Raw genomic sequence first — 14,100 nt, forward strand, 5'->3', positions numbered from 1 at the left:
GCTGAAATAGCCTCTCAAGGCCTTCAGCTTAGGTAGAAAAAGAACGATAGGTTAGTGTTTCCATTTAATGTATTAAAATTTATTTTTGACTCAAAGGTTGGTCTTCCATTTGCAATTTATAATTTTTATTTTTAAACTTGAAATTTCTAAAGCTTCTTTTCTGCTTCGATACAAAGGGGAATCGTTCTGTTTGCGAATCACGATTCAGTACGATTTCCTTGCCACCTTGCAAGTAACAATCTCAATTATTCAAAAACCTCTAATTTAATGTTGCCGACTTTTAATTTATTCGCTGAAGGGAAGTCTGATTGCAAATTGTTTTCCGTTTCGGAATTCAGCGTTCGTGTTCTGAATCATACTTTTTACTGTAGGATTGTTCATTCAAAACAATTTGGCGTAATTGTGTTGTATTTTAGGTACATACATTTAAAAAACTTTGTTTTATTATTGTTAAATTTTACTAGCAGCTGTTTTCCAATTGATATTATATTATAATTTTATTATGTTAGAGTATGCAGTAAGTTGTGATAATTTTTATCGCAAAGGAAACCTTTATATTAATTATGTCGGATTAAATTTTTGTAGATTTCAATAATAGATCCAATAACGCATGGTAGGAAAAATTACAGTGTAGGTACCTACAGATAAACTAAGATTTAAAAAAAACCCACTAAAAGTCGTATTCGCAAAAAGTGGTTCCGATTAGTTAGATCAAATTTGGCTAAATGAAATTAATTTTCATATAGTTTTTTTCTTGTTTTTATACTATAGACGGGTGAACGAGTTCACGGTTCATCTTTTGTTATGTGGACGCCAGAGTCTATAGACGTCACAGCGTCCTTCAAACCAGAACGCAACTATTTTGCGATAGACATAAGCAGGATTTTTATGCTTAGATGGTTGGTATTAGTAATGCCGCCACCCATCTTCAGACAAGAGCTCTAATTCTCACTTTTACACTATAACAGATGCCCTACAATGAAACAGAAATGCGTTACTGCTTCAAGGCAGAAATAGGCATGGTGGTGGTATCTGCTTGTCCGTGCCTCAACAACACTTATTACGTAAATAACATTTTTTGCGGGTTTCATTTTATTACATGATGTTATTCCTTCGTTATTGAATTCATTCGTGAGCGTGTGTTAAGTGCGTATATCATTAGAATAAATTAGCACCAGCCTGCGGGATTTGAACACCAGCACCGGCAAAAGTCAAATACTTCATGTTTTTGCTTGACATCTTTGTGCGGGGAATAAAAATTAAGGGACGTAAGTTTACCCTATCGGTTTATGCTCTTCATGCATGCCGTGCTTAACACGTTGGCTGCTATGTAGGTCACCGGTGCGAGGCGCACTGAAATTATTATGACGATTTCTCTCTTCGATCTTACTAAGGCGCCGGAATATCTAGTAGACTCTGGGAAAGACGAATCCGAAGATACTAAAAATTTATCTATTTATATGAGACCTAAAAGACTAACATACATTAACAAACAAAAGAAGGCAAAGTTAGGTACTTCAGGCGGTTAGTAACAGAAATCAACATAATTAATTCAAGGCGCTACGTTGGTCACCGGTGACCTGCGTGTGCAGTAACGTGTTAATAGTGAAGCCAAATGCCATTGCAATTTAAATGGTCCAATTGGTCCAGCCATTAACAAATGCTGTGACGGGTTTTTGTATTATTTTAGACTGGAATTGGTAGATTAGAATTCTGCTACCACTTTACTGAATGGTCGCCGTTGTTACCAATGCTAAATTCGTAAATAAGCCGCTGTCCACCCCGGAGAAGTCTCTTCTAATCTTCTTTAACGAGGATCATAATGCCGTGCACGTCTGGTAGCATAAGGCTATTATTGATCATGATCCTTATCGTATAAGAAGGCCTCTTCAGAATGAATACTGAATCCTGCATATTACGGATGGTCAGCAGAAAGGTCACTATGAATAGATGACTCGCAATATAAAAGGCTGGTCGCAGAGATTGAAAAAGGTTGTCCCATAAATTTTCTTTGCGAGTACACGTTCGGTAAGTGGAGTTTATTTTCCAAGATTTCAACGAAGTTCCGATCTTAGTACGTAAGAGATAATGATGTGGCTCGCTGTGTTTTATCGATTGTTTTTTAAAGACTATTTCTCGGGATAATTGTACCATGTAGGAGAATTTGTGTTTTTCGATCAGCTTGATTGGTGGTAGGACCTCTTGTGAGTCCGCACGGGTAGGTACCAACGCGCCGTCTATTTCTGCCGTGAATCATTAAGGAGGTCCCGGTTTGAAACGTGGGGCAGCCGTTGTAACTATTCTGAGACCTTAGAACTTATATCTCAAGGTGGGTGGCGCATTTACGTTGTAGATGTCTATGGGCTCCAGTAACCACTTAACACCAGATGGGCTGTGAGTTAGTCCAACCATCTAAGCAATAAAAAAAAGCTGTGTGGCATTGTTGAGACTAGGTCACATCGCTATTTTTAAAATACGGCAAACTCTTCAAGTCATATCGCTAAAAAGGGAAAGGGTGCGTTTCGGAGGTCATAACTTATACATACATACTTGCTCGAATACATACTTGAGGAAGTTTGAAGTTTTGAATCCAATCCACTAACACAGCGATAGTTGGTTTTCCCTACAAGTTACATGATCATTTTTCGAAATAAAAGTATATGTAAACTGCATCAGTACTCGTATTGGCTTTTGAAAAGCAATACAGAATAACTAGACCAGAGAATCATAGAATGAGTACGGTTATTCATAAGATGATACGACAGTCCAAGAACCTCTAACTTATTTAACTGTATTACCCTAAGTTTTTGTTCCTACTGACCAAGATATTTCCTCGTATCCAGCTTTTGCTAACTACCTATATTCTAGAACGTATTGTACACTGGCGCGGAAGTATATTATCATTATAGCACGTTTAATCACAACTAGTGAACGATGAAGTAGCCGTTCAAAATACAATTTTTCTTCTTCTTCTTCTCAGTCGTGTCACTCTTGACAGAGTGGTCGTGATCGCCATGTAGTGTTGGAAGGGGCAGACTTGATGCGTCTCACGATGTCGCGCCATCTCTCCCTGCTCGAGGCCATTCTACTGCACTCATTAAGGGGACCTCCCAATGCAGCTTTAATTTGGTCGGTCCACCGCATTGGTGGCCTTAATTAATTATTAAAACATTACGTTCACGGCTCGAGGTGGGTGGCAGGGTTTACTTTGAGGTTTCTTTTGGCTCCTAGAATCACTGAACACCAATTGAATCCTTACCTCGCCTTCCTAAGCTGTCGTAAATTTGTTTTATTAGAAATTTTATTATATGGAGGAGAATAACCTCACCCAGAAGGATTCCGAAGACCGGGCAAACTGGAGGAGTTTAAGTAGGAAAGTGGATCCTGTCACTAGACCGGGAAAACGCAAGGAAGAAAAAGAATAAGAAGAAGAAATCTATCAAAACTATCGATATATATTATATTTTATCGATATTTTTCGAACCAGATTTCCCAGAACTAACTCCTCCGAGTCTCCGAGATAGGTTCGAAAAGTTACTACGGCTTCCAATAAAATATGTAGCGACACGGTATTGAAAAGTTTGACCGCCCTCTTCTTTATCTTTGTTCTCACAACAGGGATAATGTTCATTAACAGAACTATTCCCGTTTTTTTTTAAAATAATAATTTAATTAGGCCTTTTGCATTTTTAAATACAGTGTAGTGAGACTTTTCATTTATAAAAATAAAAGTGATTGAAATATAGCAAAATGAAGCAGTGGGCAGAGATGCTGATAATCTAGTCATACTTTCTATTTTCATTGCATAGATGGGTGGACGAGCTCACAGCCCACCTGGTGTTAAGTGGTTACCGGAGCCCATAGACATCTACAATGTAATGCTGCCACCCACCTTGAGATATGAGTTCTAAGGTCTCAGTATAGTTACAACGGCTCCCCACCCTTCAAGCCGAAACGCATTACTGCCTCACGTCAGAAATAGGCAGAGTGGTGGTACCTACCCGTGCGGACTCACAAGAGTTCCTACTACCAGTAAAAAAACATCATACTGTGTTGTTGTTATATTGTGGTTAACGCAAAAATATAATTTATTTTTTATTGCCATTGTAGGGGGGCACCCTATATCTATAGCACTATATATAAAATTTATATAAAGTCTATATACTCGTACCTATATAGTCTTCGTTATAATGGTTCATGAAACTAACCGAATTGCATTTTCATCAAAAACATAACTAAATTCTAAAAAGTAATAATTTGATAACAGTTGTTATCTTATAGTCTAAATATAATGTGTCATAATTAAGCATCGGGATATTGATCGATCCAAAAAAGGGGCGTTACAGCTGAGATATGTACTTTGTACACATTAAATAATTACGTTATAAATGATTAAACAAGCTTTTTAAAGAACTTAACCATCTAGTAAATTCTGGTAGGTTCCAGAAGATTCTCAATTTGTCTCACGGGCTACACAATTTTTATGATTTTTTAAGGTCATTTATGGAGACGTTCACGTGAAACGGAAATTGCTTTAGAATTAGAAGAAAACACAAAAAAAATACGTGCAGGTTTCTTTTTTATCTATTTCGATACTATTAGTTTCATTGCGCGTTAGTTTTAACTGTTGTTTCATAATCTAATTTTCAGCCAATATGTATGCTAGCTATGCTTTATTCCTGTAAAATCAATACCGTGGATACGCGATAAGCGGCTAAAAGACGACGAGAGAGAAACGAAGTGGTTACCGAAGCCCATAATGTTTTTTTTATTGCCCTTGTAGGCAGAAGAACACACGGCTCACCTGATGGTGAGTGGTTACCGTCGCCCATGGACTTCAGCAATGCCAGGCTCAGAGCCAAGCCACTGCCTACCGCTTAAAATCTCTACAAGCCTCGTTTGAAGAAGGACATGTCATAGCGCTCGGGAAACACCGTGGAGGGGAGCTCATTCCAAAGCCGGATGGTACGTGGCAAAAAAGTCCTCTGGAAACGCACTGTGGATACCGTAGTGCCTCCAGGTAGTATGGATGAACTCTGCTCCGGTGGCGGGCGGTGCGATGGTAAAAACGAGATGACGGTATCATCTCGAACAATTCCTCAGAGCACTCCCCATGGAACATACGGTACAAAATACAGAGGGAACCGAAGTCCCTCCGCAGACCCTGAGGTTCCAATGCCGCCATATATATAAAACAAGTTATATTAACATTTTGAAGTCGTCGTGGCCTAAAGAATAAGATAAGACGTCCGGTGCATTCGTATCTTGCGATGCACCGGTTTTCGAATCCCGCAGGTGGGTACCAATTTTTCTAATGAAATACTTAACAAATGTTCACGTTTTATTTTCACGGTGAAGGAATAACATCGCGTAATAAAAATCAAAGCCGCAAAATTATAATTTGCGTAATTAGTGGTGGTAGAACCTCTTCTGAGTCCGCACGGGTAGGTATCACCACTCTACCTATTTTCTGCCGTGAAGCAGTAATAATACGTTTGAAGGGCGTGACAGCCATTATACTGTAAAAACGGAGACCTTAGAACTATATTTCAAGGTAGGTGGCGGCATTTACGTTGTAGATGTCTATTGGCTCCGGTAACCAGTTCATACCAGGCTCGTCCACCCATCTAAGCAATAAATATAAATCTGCGACAGTAAATACCTAGTTACATGACTGTTTTGCGATTAAGCAGGAATAAAATAAGTTCTTGTGCGGAAATACGTTGGCCCATTATCATTGCTGACGAAAAACAGTTTGAAAATTGATGAACATTAATATACTGACGATTGTGGCTTCATTTAGCAACGTTTATCGTCGCCGAGGCTCCCACGGCAGCCAAACGCTTAGGTCAGTGACAAAAGGGGCCGCAATGGCTGCCTCACCGAAATGTAGATATGCATCAGCTATTAACACTTCAGCCTGTCGTTTCGCTTCAGCAGGAGTATCTCTAACGTATGCGACGTCACGATACAAGAAATAAGTTTATTTTAAATTGAATATGCAATTTCGAAAAGGGCACATCTCTGAAAATGTAAAATGTTCAGGAAATGAAAAAAACTGATTATTTTCTAAAGCAGTGTAAAATTTAAAATATTAACTTTTGAGATATATTTTAGTGTTAATTAGCAATTGAAAATTACTGAAGTTATTACAAAATGTGTGTAGGTAAGCCTCAAAACTATATGCATATGAAAAAACGTATTTGGCAAAATATGCGACATGTACCCTTTTCGAAATTGCATATTCAATTATACCTAGATCGAATATCGTGCATGTCTAGTAGAGCAACTTCAGCCTTATACGAGCCCTAGAATAGGATGAACGATTCGCTAAATATTCGAACGTGTGCATGTCTAGTGCAAATTTGGCAGAATATATAAGCACTATGTTAGTGTGGTACACGCGTAGAAGTGCAACTTTTTTGGATAAATATTGCATCTTAAAAAACAAAATCACAAAAAAGGTATACAGCTGTCAAATGACGGGTAAGAAGGTTGAAAAGTGAATTATAGCTTTCCAGAAGAAAGCTTCCCACTAAGCAAAATATAGAAATAAGTGGGGAGAAAAGTGAGAGAACTATCGAAGATTAACGATCCTCAACAATGAGGGAACGATTTAGACTAAGAATAAATAATATTAAGTGTAATTTAAATTTGGTGGCGATTGGTAATGTCAGCGAAACATGTTTCAAACATCTGGTCCTTTGAAAATGTCGGATATTTTGATGAAAGAACATAGTTTTCGGAACGACCCATGGGATGCAAAGCATTGACGCGTTTGACTTGATATTGCACCCGAAATTGTTTAGAATTCGCAGCTTTTAAGCTTTGTACACAACTTTGGCACGAAAAATTCAGCTATCGTGCAGTTTTAGACGATTTCAGGAATAACTTCGCATTTCATATTAAACATATTTTGTTCTTTATATTAAACATTTTGCATGGTTAGATGATTTTAATGATTTAATTATAATAATCAATGTAATGAAAGCTGAGTGCCTTCAACTGGTCTATCTGGAAGTCAATAGGGGACATCTTTATTCAGCAGTATTGATCTATCTCAGTATATAGTGGCTGGATTAACAATTGCCTTATATTTGGAATCTTGGAATGTTTTGAGTCATATATTAGGTTGTGAGGTCTGTTTGTAGTTGGGCGGATTATTAAGCGTTAATTTTTCCTTCTATGATAGTAATGCCCACAGCCGTAGATGTAAGGACTTTATTTTGAATAAAATACAATATGCTCAATTATTGGTGGCAGAGAGTATAAGTTCGCATGTCATGCTACCATGCTATTTCTGCCGCGAAGCTGTCATACGTTTCGGAAGTCTACTTTATATGAGAATAAACCGAAAATGACGTTTTAATTAAGTTTTATTTATTTATTTTTTGCCCTTGTAGGTAGACGAGCATACGGCCCACTTGATGGTGAGTGGTTACCGTCGCCCATGGACTTCAGCAATGCCAGGGGCAGAGCCAAGCCGCTGCCTACCGCTTAATATTCTCCATAAGCCTCTTTTGGAGAAGGACATGTCAAAGCGCACGGGAATCACCGTGGGGGGGAGCTCATTCCAAAACCGGATGGTACGTGGCAAAAAAATATATCTGGAAACGCACTGTGGATGAACGCAGTGGCTCCAGGTAGTATGCAGAACCTTACTCTGGTCTAAGTCAGTTAATTATTATTATTATTATTATTTTTATTGCTTAGATCGGTGGACGAGCTCGCAGCCCACCTGGTGTTAAGTGGTTACCGGAGTCCATAGTCATCTACAACGTAAATGCGCCACCCACCTGTAGATATAAGTTCTAAGGTCTCAAGTATAGTTACAACGGCTGCCCCACCCTTCGAACCGAAACGCATTACTGCTTCACGGCTGAAATAGGCGGGGTGGTGGTACCTACCCGTGCGGACTCCCAAGAGGTCCTACCACCATTAATTAAGAAATTAAACTGTATGTACTAAATAATAATGTACCAGAAATAATAACAATAAAGGCCAGTAATCCGTGGCCTTAAAAATATATGGATTCTAAATATAGTAAATTATAAACGGCTGGTTGACTTCCTGAAGGAGCTGCGATTGAGCTTGTTGGAGCCCTCCCACCTTCATGCAAATTAGGGGCAATTAGATGCCGAAAATTCGCGGAGAACAGCCCGTTTACCGTACACGATATCGGTGATTATAAAATGAACATAATAAGCGCGATTGAGAACCGTAAAACGTTCGCGAATTGTCTAGGTACTTGCTTTTTTATTGCTTAGATGGGTGGACGAGCTCACAGCCCACCTGATGTTAAGTGGTTACTGGACCCCATAGACTTCACGCAAATGCGCCACCCACCTTGAGATATAAGTTCTAAGGTCTCAAGTATAGTTACAACGGCTCCCCTACCCCTCAAACCGAAGCGCATTACTGCTTCACGGCAGAAATAGGCAGGGTGGTGGTACCCACCCGCGCGGACTCACAAGAGGTCCTACCACCCAGTAATTACGCAAATTATAATTTTGCGGGTTTGATTTTTATCACACGATGTTATTCCTTCACTGTGGAAGTCAATCGTGAACATTTATGCGGCACGAAAATGATTGATCGAATATTGAAACAATAAATCGGTATCGTGAATGCCATATCGATGTTCCATTGATAAAACGGGTTTCATGAAGCGTATCTTTATACATGAACGGCTAGAGCGGCCCAGTCTCGCGGTTTACAGGTCACTGCATGACCGAATTTCTGGACAACGTCCAAAGTACCTTTATTTTTGACTAACGGAACATGGACGCTTGTCTGGTGCTAGAAATTTAGGGTTGCACTGTCGTCATCAGTTCAATATCGAAGAGAATTCAGCGTAATCGGGCACATTAATAGACATTAAACGTCTATTTCTGTCGTGAAGCAGTAATGCGTTTCGGTTTGAAGGGTTAGGCAGCCGTTGTAACTATACCTGAGACCTTAGAAATTTTTTCTCAAGGTGGGTGGCGCATTTACGTTGTAGATGACTATGGACTCCGGTAACCACTTAACACCAAGTGGACTGCGAGCTCATCCACCGATCTAAGTAATAAAATATATATATGTATGATAGATAAACTTGACCCATAATTTACAACTGAGCCTGTCCAAATTGGAATTAAATTTAAGTTTAAACTCAAAAGAAAATACATTTTAAAAGTAACAAAGAAAAAAAAAAGGAAAGGCTTTAACGTAATCCTAACGTTACACCAAACAATAATAAGCAGAGTTTAAAACAAAACCAACAGCTTAAAAATGTATAAGCAATCCTCTCCACATGAAGTGTTCTCTTCATTATCAACCTTGTTTTATTCAGCGAATGTACGTCACCCGACCTAAGCTCGGTCTCCATTTGCGGCTTTATGGCTGTTATGCAGAATCTATTTTGTCAGCGACAGCGTGTTCATGACAGGCTACGAGCCAGCAGATTCTTGTCGAAAGGAATTATAGCATCGAGAATACTTTTTCGCACTCCGATATCGAACTCCGCATGTATCAAGTCAGGCCATCTGTGGTTCGTGGTTAGTGTGGATAGTGGAATTCTTATTAAAGGAGTTTTTGTAAAAAAAAAAAAACTAAGATGGGTTGACGAGCTCACGGCCCACCTGGTGTTAAGTGGCTACCGGAGCCCATAGACGGCTACAACGTAAATGCCGCCACCCATTTTGAGACACGAGTTCTAGGTCTCATTATTTACAGTATGACTGCACTTTCAAACCGAAACGCGTTACTGCTTCACGGTAAAAATAGGCAGGTGGTTGTGGTACCTACCCGAGCGTGCTCACAAAACGCCCTACCACCAGTAATTACGCAAATTATAATTTGATCCGATTACGTAAGCTTATTCATGCATGTTATCAAATAAATCGATACAACTGCCGATCGGATTGCTTTAGAGTTGTTCACTAGCTTACGTTATGGGAATTTTGTCAAATACGATCAATGGTCCGCATAGCTGCTGATTATATTATGTGAAGGTTTACTTAATAGGCGAATAATATGCGATAGGGTATAAGCGCCACTATCGCTGGTGAGCTACGAAAACACGTTTCCAACAGTCTACCAAACTTTTGGCAATATCGGTAATTTCTTCGATTACATTTTTTTTCCCTACCTAAGCTGATGGTCTTGACAGACTATAACAGCGTTCCCGGGCGAGTAGGTGAGCTCACGGAGCTCAAACTTGACGTTGTTGCTAACACGAACCCTAGCAAGAGCCGTGCTCCGCAGAATCTACCACTGGATCGGAAACGCGACCCATTGAGAAGATCCGGCGAGAAACTTAGTGGGCTGTGTCTGTGGGTTAATTTACTCGCCGAGCCCTTCGTCGCAAGCGACGGGTTCGACGAGAACGATGACCGGGCGATTACCGCAAATCGTAGACCTAATTAAAACTACTCAATACTCAACATAAGCTATAAAAAAAAAACCTGCTCTTATGCTTTCGTCTGCCTTTAACAGTCATCCATGACCACGAAAACTATTAAGTATTCGAATCGTCAAAAATAATATAATGATAATAAGCGATGCGATATTAATTTAGCAATACGATATTAATTGCGATATTAATTTAACGGCCGTCTGGTGTAGTGGTAAGTGACATGGTCACTACACAAGGGTGTCGTGGGTTCGAATCCCGCCAAGGGAAGATATTTGTATGATAAATATAAATGTCTTTTCCAGGGTTATGGATGTATATTAAATATATGTATGTGTATAATAAAAAAAATCTTACATTTATTTCTGTTATCTGGTACCTGTAACACAAGTTCTTTACGAACTTATCACGGGACCAGTTAACGTGGCGTGATTGTTAGTAAATATTTATTTATTTATTTAAAATAATAATAATAATAATAACAACAGCATGCACATTTATCTGATTCTCAAAGAAATCGTGAACGCAGCGATAAGTATCGCATCAGAATAACTTTAAGAACGTGTCAGCAGCTAGTGCGATAAATCCCAAATAAACTAGATTAGTAACGTTTACACACATTAAATTAGTCAGAATTTTCACTAGACCATATAACGCTAATAAATCCTTTTAATTGTCGACAATAAAGCGTAATTATCTTGGTTTTACCATTTAAAGCGGTGCATTGCATCCATTGTGTACGTCGACAATAAACCTAGTGCACATTCACGTTATCCGGAAGGTAGGGACAGTGTATACATCGGGTAACTGCTCCCGCCCCTTTCGTGTAACAAGCGCTCCCATTAAGGACCGTATATACGAGGCTAGTACAAGAAATACACTAGAGGTAAGTAAATCCTTAGGCAATTTAGTTTCAAAATTGAAATGGATGGGTTTGGTAGTGCTGTGGGTTTAACGAGGGGCCAAACTTGGAATAGTACTACCTTAAGATGCTTTAAAAATTTGTTCATAAGTTTGTCCTAAAAGCAGCTGTATTTAATTCAACATCGACGATTATTAATTATTTGAAATGAGCAGGAGTTGGACCGGTACTAATGTTTCAAGCCTACATAAGCGTGGTTAATTCATCCATATTATTATTATTATTTTTTATTGCCCTTGTAGGCAGACGAGCATACGGCCCACCTGATGGTGACTGGTTACCGTCGCCCATGGACTTCAGCAATGCCAGGGGCAGAGCCAAGCCGCTGCCTGCCTACTTTGGCTGCCTTAAAAACTTTCGAGTTAATATAATCGCTTCTGTCGCGGTAGCTATCATACATAGAACATAAGACATTTTTGACAGATGTCTGAATCCCGCTAACGACAATTTAAAGATAAGTTTTGCACAAATACAAGTGCCTAACAATAACATTCGGACCGTCGGTTTACCGAGCGAAATCACTTGAAATTGTTGTTAGGGAGATTCAGGTATCTGTCAAATATTTTGTGTTCCATGACGGCTACTGCCACACCCTTTTCAAATTACCTACTCCTGATGTACTGTACAAACAGAGTGGAAGATCTTGCAGATACTATGTGCTATTAAGTAACAATAAGCAAGTCCATTACCAACTCAACCGAATGATCAGACCAATATTTAGTGAAACCAGTATTAATTCAGTTTTAATCCGATTAAGTTGAACGGGTCTTTGTCGCTAAATAGACCAACTATAGTGAGCTCTCACTATGATTGGGTCTTACTGTCTAAAGGAAGAATACCGTTGGTTCTAAAGATTTGTTTTTTTTTTTAGCATAAGTGTTAATGTCGATTCATGATATGAAATTCGAATGTATTTTCAAATAAACATCTTTCTTTCTTTCTTTACTGTTACCCTCTGCTGGGGTGTAGGGCTCGAATCAAATCCTTCCATTTACATCGGTATTGGGTACTCTGTTCTAGCTCCTACCACATCATGCCTAAGACGCTCAACTCCTGCTCCATCGAGCGACGCCAAGTTGTTTTGGGACGGTCTCTCTTCCTTTTGCCAGACACTTTTACTGGTGGTAGGACCTCTTGTGAGTCCGCACGGGTAGGTACCACCACCATGCCTATTTTCTGCCGTGAAGCAGTCATGCGTTTCGGTTTGAAGGGCGGGGCAGCCGTTGTAACTATATATGAGACCTTGAACTTATATCTCAAGGTGGGTGGCGCATTTACGTTGTAGATGTCTATGGGCTCCAGTAACCTCTTAACACCAGGTGGGCTCGTTCACCCATCTAAGCAATAAAAAAAAAACACTTTCCAGGTTAGTACTCTCGTGGATAGGTGGGTATCGGGCTTTCTCAATATGTAACCAATCCAATCCCGCTTCCGCATAAGGACCCCCTCTCCATTGATGTAAATAATTGGTCAAATAAACATACTCATCTAAATCTGCATTACTGATTCACCGAAAAAATAGACTAGTGGTGTTTACACCTGCGGGCTCACTACTAGTTATTTGTTTGGTAAGTCTCAGGTCCAAAAGCTCCGCTCCTGACACGTATCTAAAGGTCCACAAGTAATTCCCGAGGCGCGTATCGCGTCTAGATCTTGTTACGGATCGGTAGGTCTGACTGCCGGCCGCAAGATGATCGTCGTTTAATCTAGACGTCCCAGGAGGCCAGTAAGGAAATTAAATGTGTGAAATTACCTCGCAAGGAGCGTGGTGACATTCACGTTTTGTGCCTATGAGTTTTAATAAGTACTCAATAACAGCTGGCTTCTAAGATTATTATTATAAGATATGTTATACTCGTAATAAGAAAAAGTGAATTCAGATTTTTCAGACTTTTGTAAAGTGTCACTTTATTGTGAAAGGGCATTTTACTCCTCCTGAAGATTACGCAGATGGCACAGAACGAGATAAGATACAAATTTGGTCAGAATCAATATGAAAAAATTTGTAGTTATCCTAAAAAAATATATATGGACTAGCGACCCGCCCTCGCTTCGCTTCGGAAACATTAAATTTTATTATTGATAGTTGAGTCCCGCGATGTTACCCGCGGTTATTGTCGTACCGCGGGTGACGCCGCGGGGCGAAGCTAGTCTAAAAAAGTAGCCTAAGTTACTCCTTATACCATCAGCTACCTGTCAGTGAAAGTCCCGTCAAAATTGGTCCAGCCGTTCCAGAGATTAGCCGGAACAAACAGACAGACAGACAGACAGACAGATAGACAGACAGACAGACAGACAGATAGACAGACAGACAGACAGACTAAAATTGTGAAAAATGTTATTTTGGTGTATGTACCGTATATATATTCATATATGCATGTAGTAAAAAGCGGTTATTTCAATATTACAAACAGACACTCCAAATTTTATTTATTTGTATAGAATATGATAAAAAATAGTATGAATATATCAAACAAATCTATGTTGTTATTGGCTTCACTTTTGATATTTTTATGGAATAGTTGTTAATGCTCATGTTATTTTATTGTTGAAGTTATGTGGCAATAGATTATAAATGACTTCCATTTCGTAAATCATACTCGGATGCATCATTAAACACGAACTCAACCCTCTAATACAACGCTTAAAATTAGCTTGGCCGCTAGCCGTTATTGTCATTTCAATTATTCGTGGACTTCGACCGGGTATTAATATGTATTTGTTACAATGGCGCCCTGAGCTTGTATCAACCGGTCGAAACCGGCTTAATCCGAATGATGGC

Source organism: Bombyx mandarina, chromosome 13, assembly GCF_030267445.1.
Source record: "Bombyx mandarina strain Sakado chromosome 13, ASM3026744v2".
Lineage (NCBI taxonomy): Eukaryota > Metazoa > Arthropoda > Insecta > Lepidoptera > Bombycidae > Bombyx > Bombyx mandarina.